The 15,153-nt window shown below is 37.0% G+C and overlaps 1 long non-coding RNA gene across 3 annotated transcripts in view; it reads right to left on the bottom strand.

Moving 5' to 3' along the window:
- LOC122808083 overlaps positions 1 to 15,153 on the bottom strand; it is a 259,227-nt gene that overhangs the window by 173,970 nt on the left and 70,104 nt on the right. For all 3 annotated transcript variants that reach the window (XR_006365785.1, XR_006365783.1, XR_006365784.1), the window contains exon 3: positions 4,466 to 4,617. This is a non-coding gene — a long non-coding RNA (uncharacterized LOC122808083). The remainder of the gene's footprint in view (positions 1 to 4,465; positions 4,618 to 15,153) is intronic.

A 15,153-nucleotide genomic window follows, 5' to 3' on the forward strand; every position in this document is an offset into this window, starting at 1 on the left:
TCACTCACTTTACTTTTTATCAGGATCCAGATGAAGGAAAACAACTATGACAGCCTTATTTATCATGGCTAACACACACACACACACACACACACACACACACACACACACACACACACACACACACAAGCACTCATGCAGCTATGAAGGTTGTCATCACTGTCTTGGAACACCACATCTATGTCTCTCAGTCCTGTGACCACTGCTGTCAACGTGTCCAACCAGGACCACCATTCCTTTCCATCTGGATAGGTGAGGCAGTATAAATTAATCACTCTGAAACTGCTACTACTGGCCATTCCAGTGTCGAAGCTGTTAAATTCAGGTCATCGAGGTCATAGCTAGAGCTTCATACATCTATGCCAGATATCCAGGCTATTAAAACAACCATTTTGAGTTGAAATAGTTTATCAAGAATTGTATTAATCATGAAACTCTCATGACCAGCATTTTAATCATATTCTGAAGTCCTTTTTGGGCTTTTTTTTTCTTTAACTAGATGTACCTGAATAATTTTCCATCCTCTTACCCTGTTCTTGTTGAGTTCTTAAACCTAATATCGCTCTTACTCTCCATCCTTTATGTTAATTTGATCACAAAATTAATTCTTTCTCCCTCTCTGTTGTTTCATTGCTGTTGCCAGTTAGCATAAAAGCATAATTTTATGAAGTCACTTCTTTTAAACTATTTAAATACTTTCATTTTCCTGTTGTTTTATAGAGCCAGAATACAGAGTGCCTATTCATATAGCCCATGATCCAGTGCTATATTTAGTGGCTCTTGAGTCACTTGCCTTATTTTAAATTTAATTTTGGTAGTTTCTCCCAGTCTCATCTAATTGCATCTACTCATACTAGTGAGTGCTAGAGATCAAACTGGAAAGTTCATCCTTTTAGGATGCTAACCTCTCTTTAATACCATTCTGCCTGTTTTCTACACAGTGAAATTTCTAAAACAGCACCTCTCTAGTGGCAGTCTTTCAGATATACTAAGTGACCATCTCCTGACCTCTGCACTAAGGAAACATACTACCCCATACAAACAACACAAATATACGTTTGTACACAAGTTGTCTTCCCTTCCAAAAGACACTTTTATCTATGCCGTAAAATCAATACAACGGTGGCCATCATTTACACTGACCTTAGATGAAGCCATATCATTCTTCAATACAATTTTTCTAAGTGTCTTAAACAATCTTATCCCACTTAGGAAAAAACAGTGAAAGCCAATCCTGCACAATGGTTATGTCTACAAAAGAAATGATGCAACAAAGAGACAAATCATGGAAGACATTGAAAAACTGTAACTGTCACACAAACCTCCAAGCCTTTAGACAACTCAAAAATCTTGTCAAAACTGATCAATCTAGACAAAAATGGCATGCTTGACTACATGCAAAACTTTTCCCAGAATATCCATAAAATATTCTGATCCTCCATAAATTAACTCTTAAATCCTGGAAAAAAATCAACTTGTCCCTACTACAGACATGCAGAATATACAATCTGTCATCTCACTCTTAACAAACTCTGAGGCATTTCTAACTCATTTCAGATACTAGTTCAAACAATGTCAAAACCTTCTTTCAATCCATTCCTACCTCTACCATAAAAAAACTTCTTGTCCAACTGAAACCAACTACACTTGCCCGTGACTTTATCCCTCTAGAATATTTAAAACTCACAGCTGAGACCAATGACCACTCAGTCTCATTTTTTTACAAACCATAGCCTTAAAGAAAATTATATCCTCAGACTGTGGGCAGAATTATATATCCTTATACTTCACAAGGGTAACCAGTCAAGTGAACTAACCAACATTAGACCAATAGCTATTCTGTTACTCCTATCCAAAATACTAGGAAAGTACATGCAAGCACAAAGTACATTACTGAAAACAACCTGCTATCTCATACCCAACTTGATTTCTAACCCATCACAGTACCTCTGTTGTTGTCCTAAGCTTCACCTCACCTGTAAATCATAACAGAAACATCAGTAACCTCACTTCTGCTGTATTCCTTGATTTACCCAATGGTTTCAGTACCATTTCCCTGCTATGGCATCTTTCCTCCATGGGACTATATGCAGAATCTTTGTCTTAGTTCAAAACCTTTAATGTATATGTTAAAATCGAAACAATGGTGACCATTATTTATACTACCCTTAGATGAAGCCATGTCCTTCTTCAATACCATTTGCCTTAGTGTAGTATGTGGTATGCCTACTGTATCTTGTAGGCAACAGGCAGTAAAATGGAACAACAATACCTCTGCTTTCTCCCTATACTGGTAGACATTCCACAGGGTTCTATTCTGGGTCCCCTATTGTTCAATATCTTCAGAAATGACTTCCACACAGCTATTAAACATGCTTCCATTGTCCAGTATGCAGATGTTTCCATCCTCATCTGCACAGTCATAACCTTATATGACTTCCAATGGCTAACACTAGACTTCCTTCACTGAATCGAGGTATGACTAACCAAACAGGAACTATTGCTAAATCAAAACAATATATATCCAAATCAATCCTTTTAACCTGCAAACATCTGGAGAAAATGAAAACAAACAATACCTGATCAGCTCCTGGGAAAGCTCCTGCTCTATACCTGGATAGTCCAACACCCCTCCTCCTCTTCCTTCTAGTTCTTTGGTATGTAAACATACCTCACTTAAGCTGCTCATAGTCTTTAATGGTCTTCTGACCTTGCATTATATAATCTCAATGCTAGCAATACCTCTGTAATCCTTTATCTATCCTGTGTGCTTCTGTCATAAAGAGTTCTTAATGTACAATTGTACTGATGTCTCTATGGCTTCACTAATATTGTATTTTTTTCTTTTTTTCCTGATACTGTCACTGACAATCATATTGTTACCATGATGACACTATCTTTAATCTCATGCAGTGTTATTTTTATACTTTTCTGTCAGTACTAGTCTATTCTTTAATTTATCTACTATCATTGAACTTTTCATTTTCTAGTTCTTCTTTTCATTAATAGTTTGTTGTTTTTATTTTATGTACTATTGTGGGTATTTTAATTTACTGTAACATTATGGAACTTTTTTCCCTGGGTCTCCACTGAAAAAGGGGGTTTTAGTGGCTCAGTTAGACCTTCCTGGTAAACAAAGGCAATCAACCAATAAAGTAAACTCTTTTTTTATCTTGCTTTTAAATTCTGCAAAATATAGCAGAAAACTGTCATTCACTGGAGATGCTTCTGTTTATTTTGTGTATTCTGCCATGACTAAATAGACACTCTGCTGTATTTACTTTACTCATCTAAACCCTAAGCACTGGACAAGATGAGGTCAGACTTTTAGTTTAACCTCTATTACCAGGCTTTTAACAGTAGATCTTTAAAGGCAATAATTCCATATATGTGAAATGTAAATGCCTAATTAATCTAGAAGCTTCTCTTATCATGTAAAACTTGTCCTATGAGCTTCATATACATCCAGCACAATCACTAGCCATACCAGAGTGTCTTATGGTAAGGCTGTTAAAATGTCACTGCCATAAGCCTCCTCAAAATATGAATATTAAGTCTCAGCAAAAATCAGGACATCTCTCTGTCATGCATGGCTATCATAAAAAGTCACAAGTGCAAAACTGACTAGAGGAAATAGCATTCCTCAGCTGATTTGTTGCAAATATAGCTGGCTCTCCCATTATTCCTCCTGTATGACTTCAAAAGTGTCACCTTCTCCTTTGAACTCCCAGAACCCCCAATAGCTAACCCCACTGAATTTAAAGATTATAGACATGAATTTAAAGATTATAGACATGTCGATGTAAACTTACTCTTTGATCAAAATATCAAAATTCTCTTATGACTGCACTACCCCTGACCTTAGTACAGCAGCAAGCTTCACCAGGGAATTCTACTGCCACTTAAAAAATGCATAGAGCTAGCAGTCTCTACCAGAACCAAAACTGTTTTATTCAAAAATAAACCACCTTGGTAATCCGGGTCTATATTATAAGTGCGAACGCTTAGGTTGGCAAATACAGCATGATCGACACCTATTAGGTGAATGCACAGTTCACTGAAACCCCAAAACGCAGAAATACATATCACCAAATTGCTTTGTTTGGCCAACACCATTTCACCCACTAACTAAAACAAAACATAGTTCCCACTACACCACTCGCTACATACTACCCACCCAAACAAAATAAATAAGCCACATACATACACTAACATAAACCCTACTTCTAAACCTACACTAACCCTTACATACATTACTTTCTATGCACTTACCTTAACCCGCACCCTAACCCTAAGGTCCGTAACTATCACACACTTACCTTAATAAGCTATACCCAAACAAAATAAATAATCCACACACATACACTTAACAAAACCCTACTTCTAACCCTTACATACATTACTATCTATGCACTTACCTTAACCCACACCCTAACCCTAAGGTCCATAACTATCGCACACTTACCTTATGGAGCTATACCACAGAAGGGCCAACTATGCTGAATTGGGATTTCAAATTTTGCAGTTTCCGGCATTTGGTGTACTCGCGGTGCACTTAATCGGTGTCAGTCATGCCGTATTCGACAACCCAAGCATTCCCAGTACCATAAATAAATTCTACAACAAAAGAAAGAAACTCTTTAAGTTATATAACAGATTCAAAATCACTCTTCTCAAGGAAAATATTAGAAGCATTATTTAAAAAAACTATCAGTTCCACTAAAGGAGCCTGTGAACTTAGTCACCTTTCTTTAGCTATGCTAGAAAACTAAAGCAAAACCCAACCTTGCTCTTTACTTTTTTATAATGATGTCTCTTAGTCTGATACAATAAACATTGCTGACACCTTGAAAACAAATGCAGTGCCAGCTTTATACCTGCAATGTCTATCCAAAGCCCTGAATTGCCTGAATCCCTTATTCTCCAAAATATCTCTGAAGATCATCTACTGAAAGTGCTAACTCTTCACAGTATATCTGGACTCTTAATTAATTAACATGCCCTTGCAGACCCAGTACTTAAACTGTTTAATCTAAATTTAGCTGCTGGATTCATCGCTAATGAGTAGTATACTGCAATCATGTCAAAGTCAAAGTAAACGTTATTGTCATACAGATCAACACAGAGGAAAAAGTGTGTATCACTGCACGAAATTTCGATGCTCAGGCTCGTACCCTATGAATGACAGTTTACAGAAGGAAGACAGATTAAATTAGTAAAAATTTTAAATTAAATTAAATGCAAATAAAAATAAAAAAATAAGATACAAAAAAGTAAATAAAGTAAAACAAATTTGAAAGTGCTAGTTACATCAGAAACACAACAAATATAACAGCAGGAGTAGACTCAGTAGAAATGTAAGGAAATGTAAAAAAAAAAAAAAAACAGTACTATAATAAATAAGAGGAGCACACATGTAAACTTACCCATCGCCAATATATATTCCAGAAGGAAAATCAAAGTCTCAGATACAAAAGAAAAAGTCCCAGTTTTTATAGTGTCTTTCCTGCCTGCATCAGCAGTTTAGAGAATTTGCCAGAACAATAAGTCTTTCCTTTGAAGCTGGTCTGCTGACAGTTTGTTTTCCATATTTCAAACATTCTGTTCCTGAAGGATTACTCTTCTGCCTCGCTCTTATCTTGCATGTCCTGTTGAGACACAGCTGCATACAAGAGTTTGTCTTGACTTGCTTGTAGATAATACATTTCACAAACTGCATAGTTTATAAGAGATAAAAATATTTTACTTCTGACTCCTATTAACAATGAATGCCAAGCTATATGTTTGTGCCAAGAGTTCAAACTAAGTGCACTGTACACACTGAAATGCAGAATATTTATTTTACATTTTCAGAAAAAAATCCACTGAAATCCATTTTAACCTGTTCGTTACTCTCACAATTCCCTCTTTTCAATTGAAAAGCGAATTACAGCTGTCTATTTTTGGCTTCAGTTGTACACATTGAAACCTTTTCCAATTTATCTGGGTTAACCATCATGATTTGTTAGATTCTATAAGTTTTCCGCAAATGGCAACTTAGGTAGCAATTCCAGATAGTTAATATGACTATAATGCCTAACACTACTAATACAGAATGTGGCAACCAATTTAACAGATTTTTTTGTGCGTTTGACCAACCAGTAAAGATATCCCACCAGTTGTGAGCAGTGTCTTGTTTGGTCTTTTCAGCTAGACTAAGTAGTTTGTTCTTTGCAATTATGCTTAATGCCTCATAATACAAGATACTTTTATTTATTAAATACTCTCAGAGAATCTTAGTCTTGTTCATTATGTTTTTTAAATTATTCAAGGATGCAGATATATTGGAAAGCTGTATTAAGTCATAATTCTAATTTTTGGAAATATTTACGTCTATGGGTTCAGTAAACACATAGCTTTTATTATTCCATTTAAGGAAATCAACATGTGATAAACATCCTACAACAGGTAATTTTAAATTATGACCTACATCTTGATCTGTAACCAGACAAATATACTGAGGAGCCACTTCTATAAACATTTGAAAAGAAGGCATAATGGTCCATTTGCACAAATTAACAGAATGCTGTAGTAAGCATGGTTCATAGACAGGTGAATGCTGCCCACAAATTAGTCCATTTTGAGTCTGTGTACAATACTCAGTTTTATGTGTTTTTCCTTTCATACTTATATAATTATCTTCAAATTGTGGCAACCAATACTCATACCCTTCTGGCATGAGAAATTTTATAGGTAACACAGTAAATTGACACATAATAGTGCTATCAGTAACATTATAATGTAAGAATTGTCTTTTACAATATTGTAGAGTACAATATGTTACTTCAGTAAAGAGTTGAATCCAATCTGTATCAGGTTTCCACTTGTTAAACAATTGTCGCCAAATATTTTAATTTTGTAACATAAGTGCAGTTTGTATTTTGTTTTTTTGAATGTCCACATAAAAAGATTGCATAGTGCATTTTGTCCAATTTACAAAAGTCGTCATGTTATCATCTAATTTTAACTGATGTAGCTGCATGACATCATAATTGTCTAACAATTGCTGCTGATAGTTTATATTATGCAGGTGTGCCTTCCATATGTCTGGATTCCAGAAGGCTTGTAAATATACAATCTGAGAGATATCTTCCCCCACTATTTTTAATTGATTAGCTAAAACTTCAATATCAGCTGTATTAAGAGCCCCTTTTCTGGGACCCAAGCCTCCTAGCAAAGTATCATACCATGCCCTTTTATATCGGCACCTGCCTGTATCTGGAAATGTGAAGTTAAAATGTACCACAACTTTTTGATATTGCTTACCTACCTTTATACAGATAGAAGGGATTTTAACCAAATGATCTGTATGAACAGAGGTAGGTTTACCTGTTAATATTGATAGAACATATGCCCAATGTATGCTGCCTGTATTGACTGTGATATTAGTACATATTACAGAAACTCCGGTAGTAAAGTTGCACTTTCGCATTATTGGGAGGAATACTAATTTCCTGTATGGTATGATTACCACATGTGTTTACATAAGTGAGGATTAACTTTTGTATTGATTTTGGATATTCTTGTGAATTCTTTCCTTTTCCCAAATAAAAAATATGAAATTGACAACATTTAATAGAAACTTTGGAATCAAATTCAAGGGTTACCTTAGGACTATTTGGTCGAATGTAATAATGACCCCTAACCGCGGACCAAAAAGTAACATTACTTGAAATTCTTATGTACCCAAAGATACAAGTAGCATTATATGGACAAGTGAAGTTGTTCTGCTGTCTTTGCCCACAAAAATAATTTATCTTTGAGCATTTACTCCAACCTAGCTCTAGAGTATTGTTGTCATTGTTTATTTTCCAAACTTGCATTTCTTCTGTTTGACACTCTACCCCAAGGGCTACAATGAGTACAGTCAGTACAATAACAGAATCTTCATTATGTACAATAATATAACCTTTCCATGTAAGAGGTATTAATCTGAAAAGTTGTTTTGATAGATGCTTTTTCAACTGTTTCAGACTTGGCATTTGCCATGAGTCTACAAAAAAACACAAAACATGAAGTCACTTAATGACTTTCAACTGATCTCTATGAAAAATAATGATTTTGCTTTTTTCTTTCCTTTACCTTTGTACACTAGAGGTCCCAAATGAGCAATTATTTCAAAAGGTCCTTGCCAATTACTATCCCATTGACAATCTGTCTGGAATGTCTTGATTAATACATGTGTCCCAGAGGGAAGGTTTTATTCTGGCATAACAGGATCCTTTGGCCATAATTTGAATGCTTGCATTTCTGATAGGTTTTCACACAATTCAGAAATATATTTTAGCCATTGTTGATGCTGTGCAATTTATAATAATGGTCTGTTTGTACTAACAGTAGGATCGAATGACAATTGTACAGGCATTTTCCTGCCTGCCATGACTTCAAAAGGTGATAGCCCTGTTTTGCTGTGAGAAGTTGCTCTGACACCCAGCAAGATTCCAGGCAAATGTTTTACCCAATTTATGCCTTTTTCCAAGCAGGCTTTCTTAAGAGTCCTGTTCATTCTTTCAACAATCCCATTAGACTGAGGATGGTAAGGAACATGAAACCATTGCTGGATACCAAGCAAATCACGCAAAGCTTTCATCAGTTTACTGACAAATTGCGGCCCGTTATCAGATTCGATAACTTGTGGCCATCCCCAATGACAAAACATGTTTTTCCATAAGGCATCTGCTGTAGCCATAGCCGTCATTACTTTTGTAGGAATTGCTTCTACTCATTTTGAAAAAAACATCAACTACCACTAGAAGATACCTGTACCCACGTTTAACTGGGGGTAATGGACTTGCAAATTCGATTTGGATGGCATACCAAGGTCCATCCGCTGGAGTTATCCTTAGTAACTGTGGCCTCTTCACTTGAGCATTAACCTGCACACATATTAAACATTCAGCATGCACTAAATCACAGTTTTTCTTTAACTCTGGATGCCAATACTTGTTCTTTACAAAGGGCCATAACTTTTGTGTACCCAAATGTCACAATACCTGATGATTAAATTTCACTAACTGTCGTGCCTGTTGGTACGGTATATACGTAAGACTAGAACCGTCTTCAAAACATTTTGCATAATATTGCCCTGGACTTTCTCCTATAAGAGTACAAGTCTGGATCTGCAGCAAATCATGTTGCAAATTCTGAGCTGAAAATTTCTGTATGGCATGTACTGCAGTAGTTTTATCTAGTACACCAGAAAGGTGTTCTGTAGGATACAATTGCATTCCTTCCTTGGCTGCTTTTCTTGCCATCTGATCAGCATAGTTATTTAACTGAAAATTTTCATTTGTAGTTTTCTGATGAGCTTTTCCTTTTAAGATACTGTAACAACCCACAAGGGATTGACTACGAACCAAATTCCAAATAGTCTGTAACACAGATGCATGCTTGAGTGGTTTGCCCATGTTATCAACAAACCCTCTCCTTGTCCATGTAGATATATGCAGCTGCAGAAAATTAACTACGTATGCACTGTCTGAAAAAATATTGACAGGTGGAAAATGCTGTAACACATAAAGAACTGCTTCCAATTCTGCTCGTTGAGCAGACGTGTCCCAGTAACTGAATCAGAGTCGGCTGTCCCATAGAAGGGTTTTCTGGTACTACTGCAGATCCAGTCTGATATTGTCCATTGTCCCAAAATTGAGCACCATCAACAAAGATGGATGGCCTATCTTCCTGAAAATCAGGAGACAGAAAGGGCTTCTCTGGATTTGAAATGTGCCTAATGCATTCCTGTCATTTTCCTTCATATCCCATGAAGTTAGATAAGTGATGCTTATCTCCTGCCTTTATTGTAACTTGCTTGACACTAAATAATGCCAACCATTTTGCAAACACTGCTTGACTGACATTATCAGTTTATTTAGCTGAGTCTCATTTACCAAAGCCTGTATGGCATAATGTGGTGTCTGTACTATAATGCCTTTGGAGAAAGCTGTTAGGTATACAGTTTGTTTTAAACCCCAGTAAATGGCCAAAAGTTGCTGAATGCATGGGTGATATCCCCTCTCAACATGTGTCATCTTTCTACTAAGGAATGTAATGGGGAATAAAGTATTTTCCATTCTAGCATCAGAGCCCTGAGGCCACTCCTGTAAAAGTACAACAGAGAGTGTGTTGGGTCCAGCTGCTGCCTGTAACACAAAGGGATGTGTTAAACTTGGAGCTACTAATTCTGTAGCCTTGGCCAATGCTGCCTTTAAATCACAAAAAGCTGTATTTTCCCTTGGTCCTCACTCTAAAAAGGGTAATTCTTTCTGGCTAGAAAGCATGTTATACAGAGGAACTGCCATGCTGGCATAATCCTCTATGAATTCCCGATTATAATTCATGATACGTAGAAATTTGTGCAAATCCGGAATGGTAACCGGTTTATCCATTTGCAAAATTCCCTGCACTCTCTCTGAACAAGGTGTACACCCAGAAGGATGTAAAATAGTACCTAGAAATTTTACTTCAGATGACATGAATTGTGCCTTTTCACTTCTAACCTTTAACCCTGCCTCCTGCAGTGTTGGAAGGACCTGTGTCACTTTAGCTAAATGCTGTTCTTTTGTTTCAGACTGTATTAGTAAGTCATCAATGTAATGCAAAACAGAATTATTAGATTCTAGACCTTGTAGTATTCATCCAACTATTTGGCGAAATATAACTGGACTGTTTTGAAACCCCTGTGGTAACCATGTCATGACATACTGTTCATTTTGAAAAGTAAAGGCAAACCTTTGCCAATCTTTTTCCTGCAGTGGTACTGCAAAGAAACCATTAGCTAAGTCTATGACCATAAACCACTGACTTTGTGGTTTTATTCTTGCTGCTAGCTCTGGGACACTGGAATCAGATGAGCCCGTGGAGTCGTAAATTGGTTTACTTTTCGTAAACCAATAACCAATCTGCAAGTGCCATCTTTCTCTTTAACTGGCTATATGGGTGAATTTGTAGGGCTATTTCCCTTTTGAATTATTCCCACATCAAGCCATCATTGTATGCAGTTTTGCATGTCTGTTTCTGCTTCCTTTGGGATTGGATACTGTTTTTGAAATGGTGGAATACAATCTTCATCACTACCTACAGAAACTGCTTCCTGTAGTTTCCTGCAGTCTGTGGCTCCTTGAGACCACAACGTAGGGAACTGTTGTTTTACCTTTACCATACTTCATTTTCAGTAGGGCTGTAAGTAAGGTCCTTTTCAGAACTGCAAATACAGCCCAACCAAAAGGTGAAGGAATAAAGCTCTGAGAGGACAAACTTGGATCAAAGTTTAATATATAGACACCATATACACTTCAAGCTCTGGGAGGACAAACTTGGATCAAACGTTTAATACATAGACACCATATACACTTCATCAGAACTGATGAAGTGTATATGGTGTTTATGTATTAAACGTTTGATCCAAGTTTGTCCTCTCAGAGCTTTATTGCTTCACCTTTTGGTTGGGCTGGATTTGGAATTCTTGATGAACTTTTAGCCCACTTGTTAGTTATTTTGATTTACTAGCCATTTCAGAACTGGTGGATACATGTATTGCCTCAATCATACACAACATGGGACCTTGTCCTTGCCATATAATGCCATTAGGAAGGTCTATGACAATTCCCATTTTGGACAATATATCCATTCCCAAGATTGTGGAAGGGCAAGAATTATACATCAAAAATACCCCTTTCACTGGTTCCCCTTGATGAGAAAATTGTACTTGTATAGATTTACTACCTATGGATAGACATCCAGAGCCATTAAAACCTGAAATATATGTATGTTTAGACAAGTCAGGAGGCAAATTCCTACCTGTCACTGAGACAGCCACTCCTGTATCTAGAAGAACATCTTCCCACAGGTTCCCCTCTACCCAAATGTTAATAAGTGGTCGTCCGTCTTTCCTCTTCTTGAAGTTAGTCAAGAAAGAGACTTGGGTAGGGGGGTCACACCCCTATAGTAGATCGACTTCCCATCCTGAATCATCGGTGGTATTGGACTGCAAAGAGCATAATTGCAGTGTTTCCTTGACTTCTTCACAGTCAACATAAGAAGATCGATTGAGTACCGGATGCAAGACTAATTGCTGCTGATAATTAGGATTTACTGGACACTCAGGAACAAAGTCAGAAGGAACAGTTGTATGCTGTGGGCTAACAATATCACCTTGTACATTGACACTAGGTGTCACACCATACCTTTGCTGTACTGGGAATACTGACTGCTGAGTGTTTGTGGTATATAGGGGTTGTTGCAGTAATCCCCTATTACCCTCTGTCACATATTGTTGTGAAGTGTACTGCTGTGTTTGTACTTCTGGCTGCATTACCTGTTGCTGTCATGGTACACGTGGCTTATCAAAATTTTTCACAGTAAGAAGCTTACCCTTTGCCTATTGTTCCTGGCACCATCTGCAATAATATTTGCAATAATTTTAGTATGACCCACCTATTTAGAGGAATAACAAATAGGCTGTCTCTTCAGAGGACCCTCTACAGATTGAGTAACTTGAGAAGCTAACTGAGTGGCTGGGTGAGCTGATGCTGCCCATTGTTGCCCTTGTATAACTTGCCCTTGATATGATAAATCTGCTATCTGTTGTTGGACTTGCTGCCCCTTATTAATCCATCTCCCATGCCCCCTTCCCCTTACTTCACTAACAATGGGTGCAGAACAGGGAGTGTAAAACTTTACACATAATATGTGCTCTCAGCAATTTATCCACTAACTCTGTGAGTGTATTTGAAGATTCCTCATAAATAAGTTTGATATCCCCTGGGACACCTTCCAAATGGTCTAAAAAGGAGCGCATAACAGCTTTTTGAAAATTGTCATCTTACAAATCTTTTTCATCACTGCCATTAACTAGCATATATGCCAGCTGGTAATGTTCAGCCTGTTCTTACAAGGAATCGCAGACTGTCATTTGAAACTGATCTAAAAGTGTTGGTGTGAGAGATTGCCCTCTAGTGTATGCTAACAATACTGCTGTCATTCTTAGGTGTTTAGTTTGTATTGGATACTAGGGTTGCCACCTTTTCAAATGGCCAAAGTGGGACATTTTCTGGACAAACCTCAGATTTTACAGGTCGACACATACCCACGGTCAGTACAAAGGATAGAACTTAACTTTTTTGCCTAAATAATAGCTTATTCTTGTATCATTTTAGTTGCTTATTCTGTTTCTTATAACATTTAGGTATTTTAGATACAGAATAACTGTTTTATGCAACTATTACAAAAATACAGGACATAATTATGTCCTACAATCTCAGGACATTTGCCATTTTTAATATTTTTTGTCAGGACACAACTGTCCAGAGAGGGACTGTCCCTCGCAAAGTGGGACAGGTGGTAACCCTATTGGATACTGCTTTTGCTGAGTATAAGCCATGAAACACTGAGGAATAAAATTCCAAAAGCAATGCTCAAGTTTACCATTACATACAGTGCCTACAGTTTTAAGAACCCAAGTTTCAAATGTAATCATGTTATTAAAAATACCCTTCTGTTCATCCCACTTAGGGAGAGTTTCTAACATTCTAGACTGATGATAAACTTCATCAGAAAAAACTGCTGATGCTATGATAGGACTGGTAACAGCAGTTTCTAGTGCTTTAGATTAATATTTTTCTAACAAGGTTTGTAATCTTAAAAGATCTTGATTAGCTAAGTCTGCTGCTCTAGCAACCTCAGATTCCTCTGTGTCTAATTGAGCTCATAATGTGTTTATCTCCTCTCTTGCAACAGTGACATCATGCTGTGTGTCAGCCATTTGCTTACCATATGTGTCTTGCAAATGGACAATTTTATCCATTACTCATTCTATCATACCAATAGCTTTACTGCCTTGTTCAATAACAGTTTGTGTAAAGGTCTTAATTTCAGTCTGTGAGACTTTCAAAAACTGAGAAAATTCCTTTGTACATTCAGTGGAGTCAGTATACATCTTACCAGATGCATTCCATTTATCACAGTAAGTCTGAAAGTGACCCATGAGGTCAAGGTCTTGCTGTTTGATAACTTTAGCAATCCAATCTTTAAACTCCTGCAAATCAGACTGTAAAGTACAAACTTTGACATTTGCATTACCCTCCAATAAATCTTTTGCAATGGGATATATAGAAACAGAACCATTGTCTGTGCTTCAAGCATTACTTTATCCTGGTTGTGTTCCAGGTTTTGTACAATACATTTATGACAAGGCATGCAAAAAGCAACATTTAAATCATTACAAATGGCACATTTTTGAATATTTTGTGACACTTTTGCCTTACACACATACCAATCAAAGGTTACAATCTATTTGCATAATGCAGGGTTGTCGGTTTTCCCTAACAAAGACTTACAAGTGAGAATATGCTAATCATACCATGTCTGTAAATAATTCTACACATCTACATATGATTCAGATACATCAACAGTAAAAGATTTGGTGCACTTATGGGCATTTTCATGCATTGCATTCGTTGTTAATAGAAAAACAGAAGAAAATATTTACCACAAATTTTCTGGACAAGGTGGCCTGTCTTGACACAAAGATCAGTTGTGGGAGAATTTTCTGCTGTCTTTCACTAGATGCTGGTGAAGTGAATTTCAGCAGTAAAACTCGAACCCCATATATCACCATCTGTCTGAAGGAGAATTACCGTACTGCCCTGTGCAGTGTTTTCACCCACCAGTCAGAGGATGGAGTTTAGAAAAGAAGAGTCCACTCCAAGAAAGTCTATGCTGGAATGTCAAACGGTGAGAGGCACTTCTACAGGTCACCTCCCAGGTTGTTTCGACTGGACTGGTCTCGCCACTGTAAAATTTTTTATAACTATCCCTATTCAGGTAGTCTGCACCTTTACTCAATTAGAAACACTGAGACAGGTCTGCTGTTACGGCATTTGTTTACTGCATATGAGGTATTTTTACATCTAGCTTAACAATGAAAGATATACACAAGTATCAAAACCGTACTTCAGCTTACAGCATCAGATCTGTAAGGATAGGAAAATCAAAGTCTCAGATACAAAAGAAAAAGTACCAATTTTTATAGTGTCTTTCCTGCCTGCATCAGCAGTTTAGAGAATTTGCCAGAATAATAAGTCTTTCCTTTGAAGCTGGTCTGCTGACAGTTTGTTT

The sequence above is a fragment of the Protopterus annectens genome, chromosome 8.part0 (genome assembly GCF_019279795.1).
Source record: "Protopterus annectens isolate FY-2018-M chromosome 8.part0, PAN1.0, whole genome shotgun sequence".
Classification (NCBI taxonomy): domain Eukaryota; kingdom Metazoa; phylum Chordata; order Ceratodontiformes; family Protopteridae; genus Protopterus; species Protopterus annectens.